At 27.0% G+C, this 11,098-nt stretch overlaps 2 non-coding genes across 2 annotated transcripts; both read right to left on the bottom strand.

Annotated features, from left to right (window-relative positions):
• Window positions 1–909: 909 nt before the first annotated feature.
• On the bottom strand, window positions 910–982 carry TRNAV-AAC (transfer RNA valine (anticodon AAC)). The gene has a single exon. It is a non-coding gene; the product is annotated as a tRNA-Val (tRNA).
• Window positions 983–5,620: 4,638 nt separating this feature from the next.
• Window positions 5,621–5,693, bottom strand: TRNAV-AAC (transfer RNA valine (anticodon AAC)). The gene has a single exon. It is a non-coding gene; the product is annotated as a tRNA-Val (tRNA).
• Window positions 5,694–11,098: the final 5,405 nt, after the last annotated feature.

Below are 11,098 nucleotides of genomic sequence, written 5' to 3'. Positions count from 1 at the left end.
CAATTAAACAATTCAATATACTAAGGATATTTGAAAAGTAAAGATACAAGACTAGTTAATTATTTTGACTGAGCTGACAGCACTGTCCTTACAGCTGAGGTTTGCGTATACTAAGTATAGTAAACCTCAGCCACAGTTACATTGTTTGCAAGCACATTTAATACAATGTAGAAAATATATTTCTTTTAACCGTTTATTTTATTAATTAATAATTTCAAGAAGCGTCAAGGGGTTTTTGTTACGAAATGTTTATAAAATATTATTTTTGTTCCTCAATGAATCTTAGAACGAATTCCTTTTAAGATTCATTGAGGAACAAAAATTATGTGCATTAATATAATACATATATGCATATAATAATATATGTAATCATTAATTCATATATACACACAAAAATCAGTAACATCTTATATTTACTTTAAGAGAATAAGTCAAGGTTTATTTTAAGAGAATTATATGTTTATATAATATTTTTTTTCGATAAAATTTCTGTGGTAATATAGAAATAAAATTAAAAGTTTTGTGGCACATTTTTAAGAATGTTTATGACAAGAGTAACTTTTTTAAATAAGTTCTTGCACAGATTATTGATTTGCCAAAAACTATATTATTTTAAATAAGTTATTATGATTTTTTTTCAACCTTACTGTATTAACTACTAATGCATGATTTATGATATTTTAAAATATTGTGTTTTTTTCAAGTTCTCGTTATAAAAATATATAGTTTGAAAATGCAGTTAAAACGGCTCTATTTGTCATGTGCACTTATAATAACTGACTGAATTTCAAACGAACTTCCAAAACACAAGTTTGGAATCGCTGCACTTATTATAGAACCTGTGTATGTATATGTTATATCTTAATTTAATATTTTTTAATGAAAAATTCCAATAAAAAAATGTAAAAGTGTTTCCGCCCGGGATCGAACCGGGGACCTTCCGCGTGTTAGGCGGATGTGATAACCACTACACCACGGAAACTTGATCGCTTTCGCATAAATTGAACAAGTATTTTTACCCGGTTGAAGTGCGAAATGTGAAAGTGTTACAGGTGTGACACTGATGTATAATAGACTAAGATATCGATAAAGAAGTGACATCTAGATCAACTCTTGGTTAAAGATTTATAATATATATTAATTTTGTGTTTTAATGCAAAATATTGTTAATCATTGTGAAATAAATTATATAAAATATAAACATATTAGTAAGTATTTATATTTGAAAATTATTTTATAACAAATGATGATTTTTTTGTACATATTATATATGTAGATTTGGGTTACATTTATTATGTATCTTAGGATAATCTCAAAGTATTAGTTTTAATACAGAAATAAATTATTTATTAAATAATAATAACTCAAATTATGTATGTAGCAGGCGCGTACGGTAGGATATTTTCCCTTTCGCTCGCTCGCGTGTTAAGTGCGAGAGTATCACTCTTCACGTCATGTAGATGTATTTATAAAAAACAAATTTTTACTTCAAATATTATGTTATATAATTTAAGTCAAACTATTAAATGAAATTTAATTAATTATTTAAATATTTTTTTGCTTTTGATATTGTATTTTTTACAAAAACAACATATACAAAAATAATTCGATTTTTACGAAGTACACTTAACTAGCAACTCATTAGCACAGAAAAAATTACAATATTATTCAAGCGTCTATAACACTGCTATTTAATATATACATTATATAAATACATGTCTTCAATTAATTATATCTACTTAATACACTCATATATGAAAGGTCAAAGTTATGGTGTATTTCTAAATAATTAACTCCCGATACCACGAAAAATACCATCTGGGGTACCACAAGGCAGAAATAAACTTATTAACTAGTTAATAAATTTATTAAGAGTTTGACTTCCGTATCAACCTTCTAGTGTGACGAAATAAATATATGCACTAATTTTAATATGAAAAATAATAAGTCTTTTAACGTTAGATACAGAAAATATTTTACACTATATAATATGACGAATTTATTTACAAACTATACAAATATAAAATCTACAACCTCTTTTTACGCTTAATCCGCTCATAACTGAAAAGTAAAAGCCATGTTTTTTCACTGAATAATTAACACTCGATACCGCGTAAAATTCTAGGTAGTGTTTCTCAGGAAAATATACTCTGGCCGTTTTTTATTTATCGTACGATAAACGGACAATATTCCAAAATTTAAAAATACAAATATTATTAAATAGTATAAAATTAATAATTAAGATGTATACCATAAGTTACTAAAAGGTTTAGGGTTACATTTTTCGACGAATTAATACAAATTAATACGTACTCGAGACGTAAATAAAATTCAACGTATGTGCTTATATTAAATATGAGATATTTTTAAAATTGATTAAATTATTGAATAAAACTTAAATAACAATTCTCAACTTAAAAAGCAATGCAGAAACCTACGATGAGATCCATAAACCACAACAGTAGAAGTGCTTTTAGTCAGCAGATTTAGTTTCGCCCAGTATCTCTCCACATTTCTCCCTGCTCTATCGCACTATCCACAATACATATTAAATTACTCAAAACACCCTCGAAATCCTTTATTCTTCGACATTCGGGAAAAAAATATGTACACGTGTATTTTCGATCGCCGATACAAAATCGCGAGCGAGAAGAGATCGTGTTCGAGCAAACTGAAAGGAGATTAGTGATTCGATCCCCAAGGCTTGCGGTACTCTAAGTAACACCTTTTATGCCTTTAATTTAAAAATCGATAAAAGCGCTACCATGCTTTCGTCCTTTACGCTGACACATTAATAGGGCCGTTAAAATCCCTTTTATGTAATGCTAATTATTTTTAAACACCCCCGTGTGGTTAGTTTTGAGATCGTATTTTACGCGCCGCCTCTCTCTTACGCGCTTAATTTATTTCTCTCCGCTTTTAATTACGCTAATTCATATAAATTATTTTATCATCGTGTATAATGATACTCATTTTATAACTCATTAAGTTTTTGTAAATATTAGTAAAAATAGTCAAGCTATCGTAATAATATTATATTTTCAATTATATGCAACCGTTTATTTCATTTTACACATATGTAATATTTAACAATCTTGTTAACATATTTTAGTAAGCTAATGTCTACGTATTCTACGCATTTTTTGCACTAATATTAATAACAATAGTTTAATATGAGCTTAAAATAGTATTCACATAACTAATTATACTTTATTTTTCCACGTGAGCTAAAAATTGCATAGTCAAATTGCGAATATTCACACTATAAATAAATAATTTGTGAAAACTTGATTTGTTCTATTTCTGTTAATTTTGATACGTAGAAAATATACTACGAGTTGTAAAGGCAGATGTTTGAATTAAAACATACCAGTGTTTTCTCATAGCCAACTTTACGTAGAATTTTTGTATGTACTCAATTTACTTAAAAAAAGTACTTAAACATCTATGGTAATGATTATATGCTGATATTAAATGAATATTTATTAGGATATAATAAAATAAATTAGTTAACTATGACTATATCATTACCTTTGTATATGTAATAACTTATTACATATACATTCATATTTTTTGTAAATAAAAAAATTAAATAATAACTACAGTTAAATAATAAAAGTTCAGTTTAATTTAAAAGCTTAGTCAGTCTACTTTAGTTTTTAATGTTTTATACAGCAGGATTTACTCGTAATATTTGAAGTTTGAGAATATTGACTAAATATAGTAAGTAACTGTAATATCAGATTATATTGGAACTGAGAATAATATATCGAGATACATTATTCCAATCAAAATATGAAATGTATGTTACTATATATATAGATGTTTACAATTTTCCTTAAAGAATTATTAATAAAATTTAATATTTGTGTAAATAAATAATATTTTTAGTAAAAGAATATATTTAAGACACACAAAACAATTCTCAGTTTTGTTTTGATAAAGTTAATATATAAATACGATAGACCATTATAATGAAAAAATAAGTTATTATTTTTTTTATTATTGCTATTATTTTCCTATAATTAAAATCGTTTAATGTGCAATTTTAAGTTTTTTTTATTAAAATAGGATTTAAATATCTTGTAACACTTGCTACATTTATAAATTATTACCTGAACTTTTATATATTTTTATTTATAAATATATGTTACAGAGCTAATTAAAGCCTTAGTATTATTAGTCCATATACTTAACTTTTACTAGATTATTTTATTACTATATTAAATAAGGTATTTTATATTACTATTATATAACGATAAACTTGAATATACTAGCAGGATTAAGTCATTTGAAAAGAGTAATGGAGATTTTATTTTGATTTTATATAAACAAGCTTTTCATTTACAAGGCAGTAAATTTCTCTCTATATTCGCCGACTCTGTATGTATGTAAATGTGTACATACGTATCTGCTAATGAATAATAAAATTAGATGGGAATTACTCGAACCATCCAACTGTGTATATAGCTTCCCAATTTAGACCGAGAAAATAGGAAGATCCTTACGCAATTTGTTTAAGGAAACGGCACACAGGAAGGTCTTAATTAATTTTCTTTTTGAGGTGAAAATTGGCGTAAGATTTGCGAATAGGGTAAAACATCGCGCTCTATACGTACTATACGCAGAAAAGCCATTCGACTAAATTCCATTAAGTCAACATTATTCTGTCCAATCAAATTCCAATGCTGTGAGATTTAAACTTAAGCAAAGAGAAGTAATTTCGCTACTTTTTCAACCGGCTTCGCGCCTTTTTAATCACGTTAAGATCCACTTAGCGACGTTTTCTTCTAATTTTAATTCGGCTTTGTTCTATTCTAATTCAGTTAATCATGGACCGCTCTGAAAGGTTGAATTTATTTAAGGAACCTTTTCAATCATTAGCGATAAGTGTTTCATAGTACGTCAGTAGAATATATTATTAAACTCATATTAAAATATATATTCGAATCATAAAACGTTGCATTATAGTAATTTTAAATATATATTATGAGCATATAGACATATATATTTTATTTACCACAATAAACGTTATATTAGTGTAACAATGGATGTAAAAATCCAGTTATTTATGTAGGAGACTATGAAAAACTGCTGGCAATTTTCTTTATCAGATCGTTGCGTTATATAAATGACACGTTATTTCCACCACAAAAAAAAACTTAGAGTTTGCCGCTATGTTCTTGTTCCAATAAGTGTGTTATCTGATTTGGAACATTGTAAATGGGTATTTTAAAAGACCATGAAATCTGTCTGGTGGCTAGCTGTCTCTACAGCATAAACAGTTCGATAACCCTCATCGGAAAACATCTATCTGTACATTATGTGAATGTATAAACATAATAGTATAGTTTTTTATTTTAATTAAAGTTAGCCGTATCTTACAAATTAATTTTTAGTTTTTGACATATTTAAATTAGGCATTATATTAATATTAAGATTCGATTCAAAATTATTTATATTCCAGATTTCAACTTGCTTTGACAATACACTTACATATGTTATTGACGTAAAAATAATGATTCAATTTATTTTAAACTGATATTGATAGTTCTAGTTTATTTATATTATAGACCTATCAATTTTTAATCTAAAATTCAAAGAAAAATAATAAAAAAAGTGTTTCCGCCCGGGATCGAACCGGGGACCTTCCGCGTGTTAGGCGGATGTGATAACCACTACACCACGGAAACTTATTCACGTGCCGGTCAAAGAGCAACTTGGTGGCGAAATGAGAAAGTAACAGATTTATTTTTAGATATATAATTATAAATAGCTATTTAATTTTAATTCATAGTGCAAATAAAATTATGAACGAACAGTTCTACTTTTGCATAAATCACTCGACGACACATAAACTTAATAGTTTGACTAAGCATATATGTAAATGTTTATTTTAATATAAAAAATAATACGGGTCTTTTATTTTTAAAAACAGAAAAGTTTTTGCCACAGTATGGCATGACAGTTTGATTCATAAACAATACAACGCTACGCTTTTTCACTAAATAATAAACACTGGATACTGCTCAAAATTCGAGCTAGAGCTCCTCCAGAAAGTTTATTTGGGAGTCTTGCATACGAATGATATACTAAAATTGATATAAAAATAAGGCTATCCTAACAAGTGTTTATGGTCATACGCCAATTGTAAATATTTTACAAAAATCTTTTCTAAACTAAAGTAAATAATTTAAGAGGTGAAAAAATAATATCAACTTTAATAAACAGAGGAACTAATATTCACGAAACGTAGAAAAACTTTCCTGCTACCTCTCCAAAGTCAACAATGTAGTAATATAAAATGGAAATCTAGCGTTAAATATCTGAGCTTACACATGGACCATAAATTTAACATAAAAAACACATCTTAGAACTTTGCTCTAAAGGGCTCGCTGCTATTGCCGCTTTCAGACCGATATTTAATACATTGAGCGCGCTTATACAACATATAACATCCTAATATGCATTTTAATATATGCTTGCTTGATGTGGAGTAACAACAACAATACTAATTTATCTAAATTTTCAACAAATCATCAACAATCAAAATTTATATAAAATAAAGCTGTAAAAATAATAAATATAAAACCTATTGATACATATCTTAAGAAACTATATTGTAGTCTTTAAATACCAACAATCTAAGAATATTGTCATTTTATGGCCATAAAATACTAACGTATTATCCTCGTCTATCAAAGACTACCATAGAAACAACCTTGAATTAAAATAAAAGCACAAAATTAGAAAGCACATATTGCTTTAGAAACTAAAGAACACATATGTATTCAATGAAACAAATCTTCAGCTAAATAAATTTAAATTAGAACTTGATCAATTGTTTTTTTTTTAACTTCAACTTAAACTGTATTATGTTTTTCTAGTTGTTTTTCCTCAAATTTTAACTAGCATCATTTTATTTTATATATTTTTTTAATGTAATACAGTGATTTACTTTATTATGGTTATTATTACTTGTTTTAAAATGGCATAAAATCAATATTTCGTTAATTCAAAGCAGTTTATATTGTTTTGAATTTTAATTGCCTCTTTGCGTGCGTTTTTCCGCTATAAAATATGATTTTGTCAAGGCTTTCCTTTTATCAAAAAATCAAAATTTGATAGATAATAGTTTTATATATCATTTAGCTTAGCATGTTTGATTTAACTGTTTCGGTTTTATAATTTATTAGCCACTAAATTTTGATAGTATGTTAAAGCATATAGACATACAATTTAACTTTATTATCTAATATTTTTTTAATGTTTAATTTATACTTTTAAATTAGGATCATTAAATAATACTTTTTACCACAGAAAGGCATAATGATCTTATGCAGTTTATCAAATTCAAGCTATAGATAAAAGTGCATAAAATAATAAAAAGGAAGTGAAATTTTGATAAAGTGAATAAAATCAATTCACATTACTGCCACAACTACTTCGTTATAATTACAAAAGGTAATGATAGTCATTAAACAATACTGGTTGAAAATTTCCTAATATTAATAAAAAAAAAAAATAGCAAGTGGTTTTTCGACGATACATTGACAAAAAATTACTTCCAAACGCATTTAGTAATCACACGTATGATTCGTAAAATTGATAGATCAGTGATTAACCAACTAAAAATTCTAAATTATTTAAAAAATTAAATAAAACATCTAATGTCTACATATATGAGATAACATACTGATAAAACACCTTTATTTTATTTGATTTTACAACTTATCTAAAAAAATATTGATTATTGCTTCGGTGTTTCCTATCTATTAGAAAAACAGCCAAAATTAAATTAATCAAAAAATAACAGAAAATTAGTATTATTTTATTTTTCCTGTATTTTTATTCTTGTAATTAAAGGTAATATACAAAAGTATGATATAACTCGTTGTCTCGTTAACTAAGCGATACAAATTTCGTGAACTGAATTTCTACTGTAATTTGTAACTTTAAGGCAATGAAATCATTAATCTCTAGCAATAAAAAGTGGAGCCAGTACAATAACGTTAATCGAAAAAGATTATCGTTGTTGCTTATTGAGCCAGTACAAACTATCAAAAAGACTTAATTGCACCCAAAGAATATTATGCTTTGTGTGAGGTGGTATGGGGCCAATTTATTTTGATAAGAGCTAGACGGCACTCTGGCAACATTGACGTGGCTGTGGCGAGGGAAACACTATTCTTTTAAAGACATTAATTTTCTTAAAAACAACGTGTGACTATTATATATAAATTTAAATAAACTTCTGCGGAGGCTCAAACTGTGTCTAATTACTACCCGTCACCACCTGTCCGCAAAAGTGATATTGGAAGAGTATCGTATCGTACGAACAGCTTACCACCAAACTTAATTATTGATTTAAGGTGCTATTCACAATTGTCCAAACAAGAGTAAGAGGCCAGATTAGGGTAATAAAAAAGGCATTGTGTTTTACCATGACGTCAGACAATACTTTTTTATGTTGATTTCGCTAAAAATACATCTAACATATAGTCTGATCTTTAAAAGTAATCTTTAGAGAAACCTCTTGATTGTGTAAATTCACTCGATTTGAACTTTTGTCAAAACTACATAGATCTGTTATTGGCTTACAAGTTAAAAAGAAGATAATATATTAAAATGGCTCATAACTGATTAATAACACCTATTCTTAAATGTACAAAAAGAATTTTAAAATGAAAATTGTTTATCTATCTTAATAAAATTAAAATATATATTTTAAATAGATACATTTAAAAATGTAATGCCTATAAAAATATTTAATTGGAAGCATGTTGACTTCCCTTTATACCACAAGATAATAACGACTTTCAATTTCATCGAACGGAAAAAATGGTCGGTATCAGCTGTTCTGTTGTTATTTCCCTCTACCTCTCTTCCATCATACAATATATCTATCAATGCGTTATTGGCATCAGAAATTGAAATATATCCGCCATAATGTGAGCGATTAATGTCGCGTGTCGGTCACGCACTGGCAGCTTCGCCTTGGGTTCCCTTGCTATTGTTCGGGAAATGCCCCGGCCCTGCCTACTCTGAAGGCGGCCCTGGCCCATGATTTATGGCCCAGGGCAAAGACTCCCGCGCCGCCTCTGACGAGCTGAGATTAAATTATTTTCCGTGTGACAGTGTAATATTCGGAAAATGCGCGGACGCTAATGCATTTTCCGCCAGGGGTGCCGCGACACCAGCCAGGTCACGTGTGATGGTAATATTCACTTTATGAGACTAAAAATATTTAGGGAGGGCGTTCGAACAATGTTAAATGTGACACAGAATAAATTATACTTAATTAATTTTTTAATCATTATCTAAAAAAGATCTAATTTAGCATCTGAAAAAAATTAAATAATATATATTGTCTGTGAATTAAATTGTTATGCCATATTGTGTCTAATTAGTTCTTTTTATATATCACTAAAATATCTGTTATTTTTTTCATATTAAAATTAGCAAAATTATTTTTAATAAATTATAAACTTTATGTGTAAATTTCGCAGAATACGAACTTTTCCTTAATAATTTTACTCCGCAACGCTTCCTTTAAACGCTATAGGATTATTAAATATGTCTTATATTAAATACTAGTTGCAAATGCTTTACAAAATATTTTTAACTAGTATATATTATAAAACATATTTAAATACAAAACCAGTAATGGTATTTATATATAACTGCATTAACTTTATAAATTTAAATTAAATAAACAATGAAGTTTCTAACTAACGAACATCGAATAGTAAACCATTAAATATTAGAATATATTTGTAAAGTAACGAAGAGTCGAATAATATATTTTAAATAAATAATAATATATTATTATTTAAAGTAGCAAAGGTATTTATTTCAATTTTTAATAAATAGAAAAAAAAATTTAATATGATATAAATACAAAATTTATTTTTAATAATTCTTGCTGCCGAAAATACTTTTGCGCTTATACTCTTTCAATTTAACACATGCACCATTTTATTATTTAATATGCACCATATCCTTACATCCATTTACAACCAAAATGTATTTTTTGTGTTTTACATATTTTTAAAAACAAAGTACTTATATTTTTTATGAAAAAGACGCATATTTATTCAAATTGATTAGTAATTTATTTATTGTATTGTGCGTTATTATTATTTTTAGTATTATGCGATAGTCATTAATGATAATAATAAACATCACAAAGCACATTGTATATAAAGCAATGAGTGAAACAAAAAAGTTTCTCTAGTTTTTTGTATGTTTGGCGTGCCGGCTAACACTACTTATAAATCAGTATCCGATATACGAGATAAGTGAGTTAATGTGGCTACACGAAATATTTATTATGGTATATATTGGTATGAATATGAAAATATTATAATAATTGTTGTTGCTACTTACAAGCTCTTATAGTCTTTTTAAATTAGTATATAAAAGGGTTTTATATATAATTTTATTGCTTTATTTTGTTATATTTTGCAATTTAAAAAAAATAGTATTACAGATGTTGCTCTACATCTGTTAAGATAGGTTAAAATAATTGTTAGTATATTATTATTTTATTTTTATGGTATGCGAGCTTTCTGTTAAATATTGGCATAGGGTTCGAATGGAGGCACGCACTTTAGAGCGAAGTTCTAAAATGTACTTTAATAAATTTAATCTTGAAGCTAGCTTATGTATTTAAAGTTAGATAGCAATTCTAAATTACTATTATGTACACTTTGAAGAGACGGTGGCAAAGTTTGTCTACGCTTCGTAAATACAATATAATTGATTGTGTTTTATTCTGCTTGATTTTTATTTTTCACTTCTTGAAGTATTTAGGAGCAATTTTGTTTTAAGAATTGCGAAGAACTTTTGTATTTTGTATTACATTTTGCATATACTATAATCAAACACGATTCAGTAGCCGAAAGCAAAAGAAACTTATTAGAGCAATATTTTCAAAGAAATATTTATCTTTTATTTCGTAGCTAAGCATTATAAAATAAATAATAATACTTTACTAAATATAAGATTACACCATTACAATTTGGTCAAGCATTTTAAATTAAAATATCGTTCGTTTGATGTTCATATAAAGCATTGCCTATTTTAAACATGCTTA

The sequence above is a fragment of the Plectrocnemia conspersa genome, unplaced genomic scaffold, assembly GCF_051122295.1.
Source record: "Plectrocnemia conspersa isolate PC_06_02 unplaced genomic scaffold, ASM5112229v1 ptg000010l, whole genome shotgun sequence".
Classification (NCBI taxonomy): Eukaryota; Metazoa; Arthropoda; class Insecta; order Trichoptera; family Polycentropodidae; genus Plectrocnemia; species Plectrocnemia conspersa.
The sequence above is the reverse complement of the archived record's forward strand: the minus strand, read 5'-3'. Positions and strand labels throughout refer to the sequence as shown.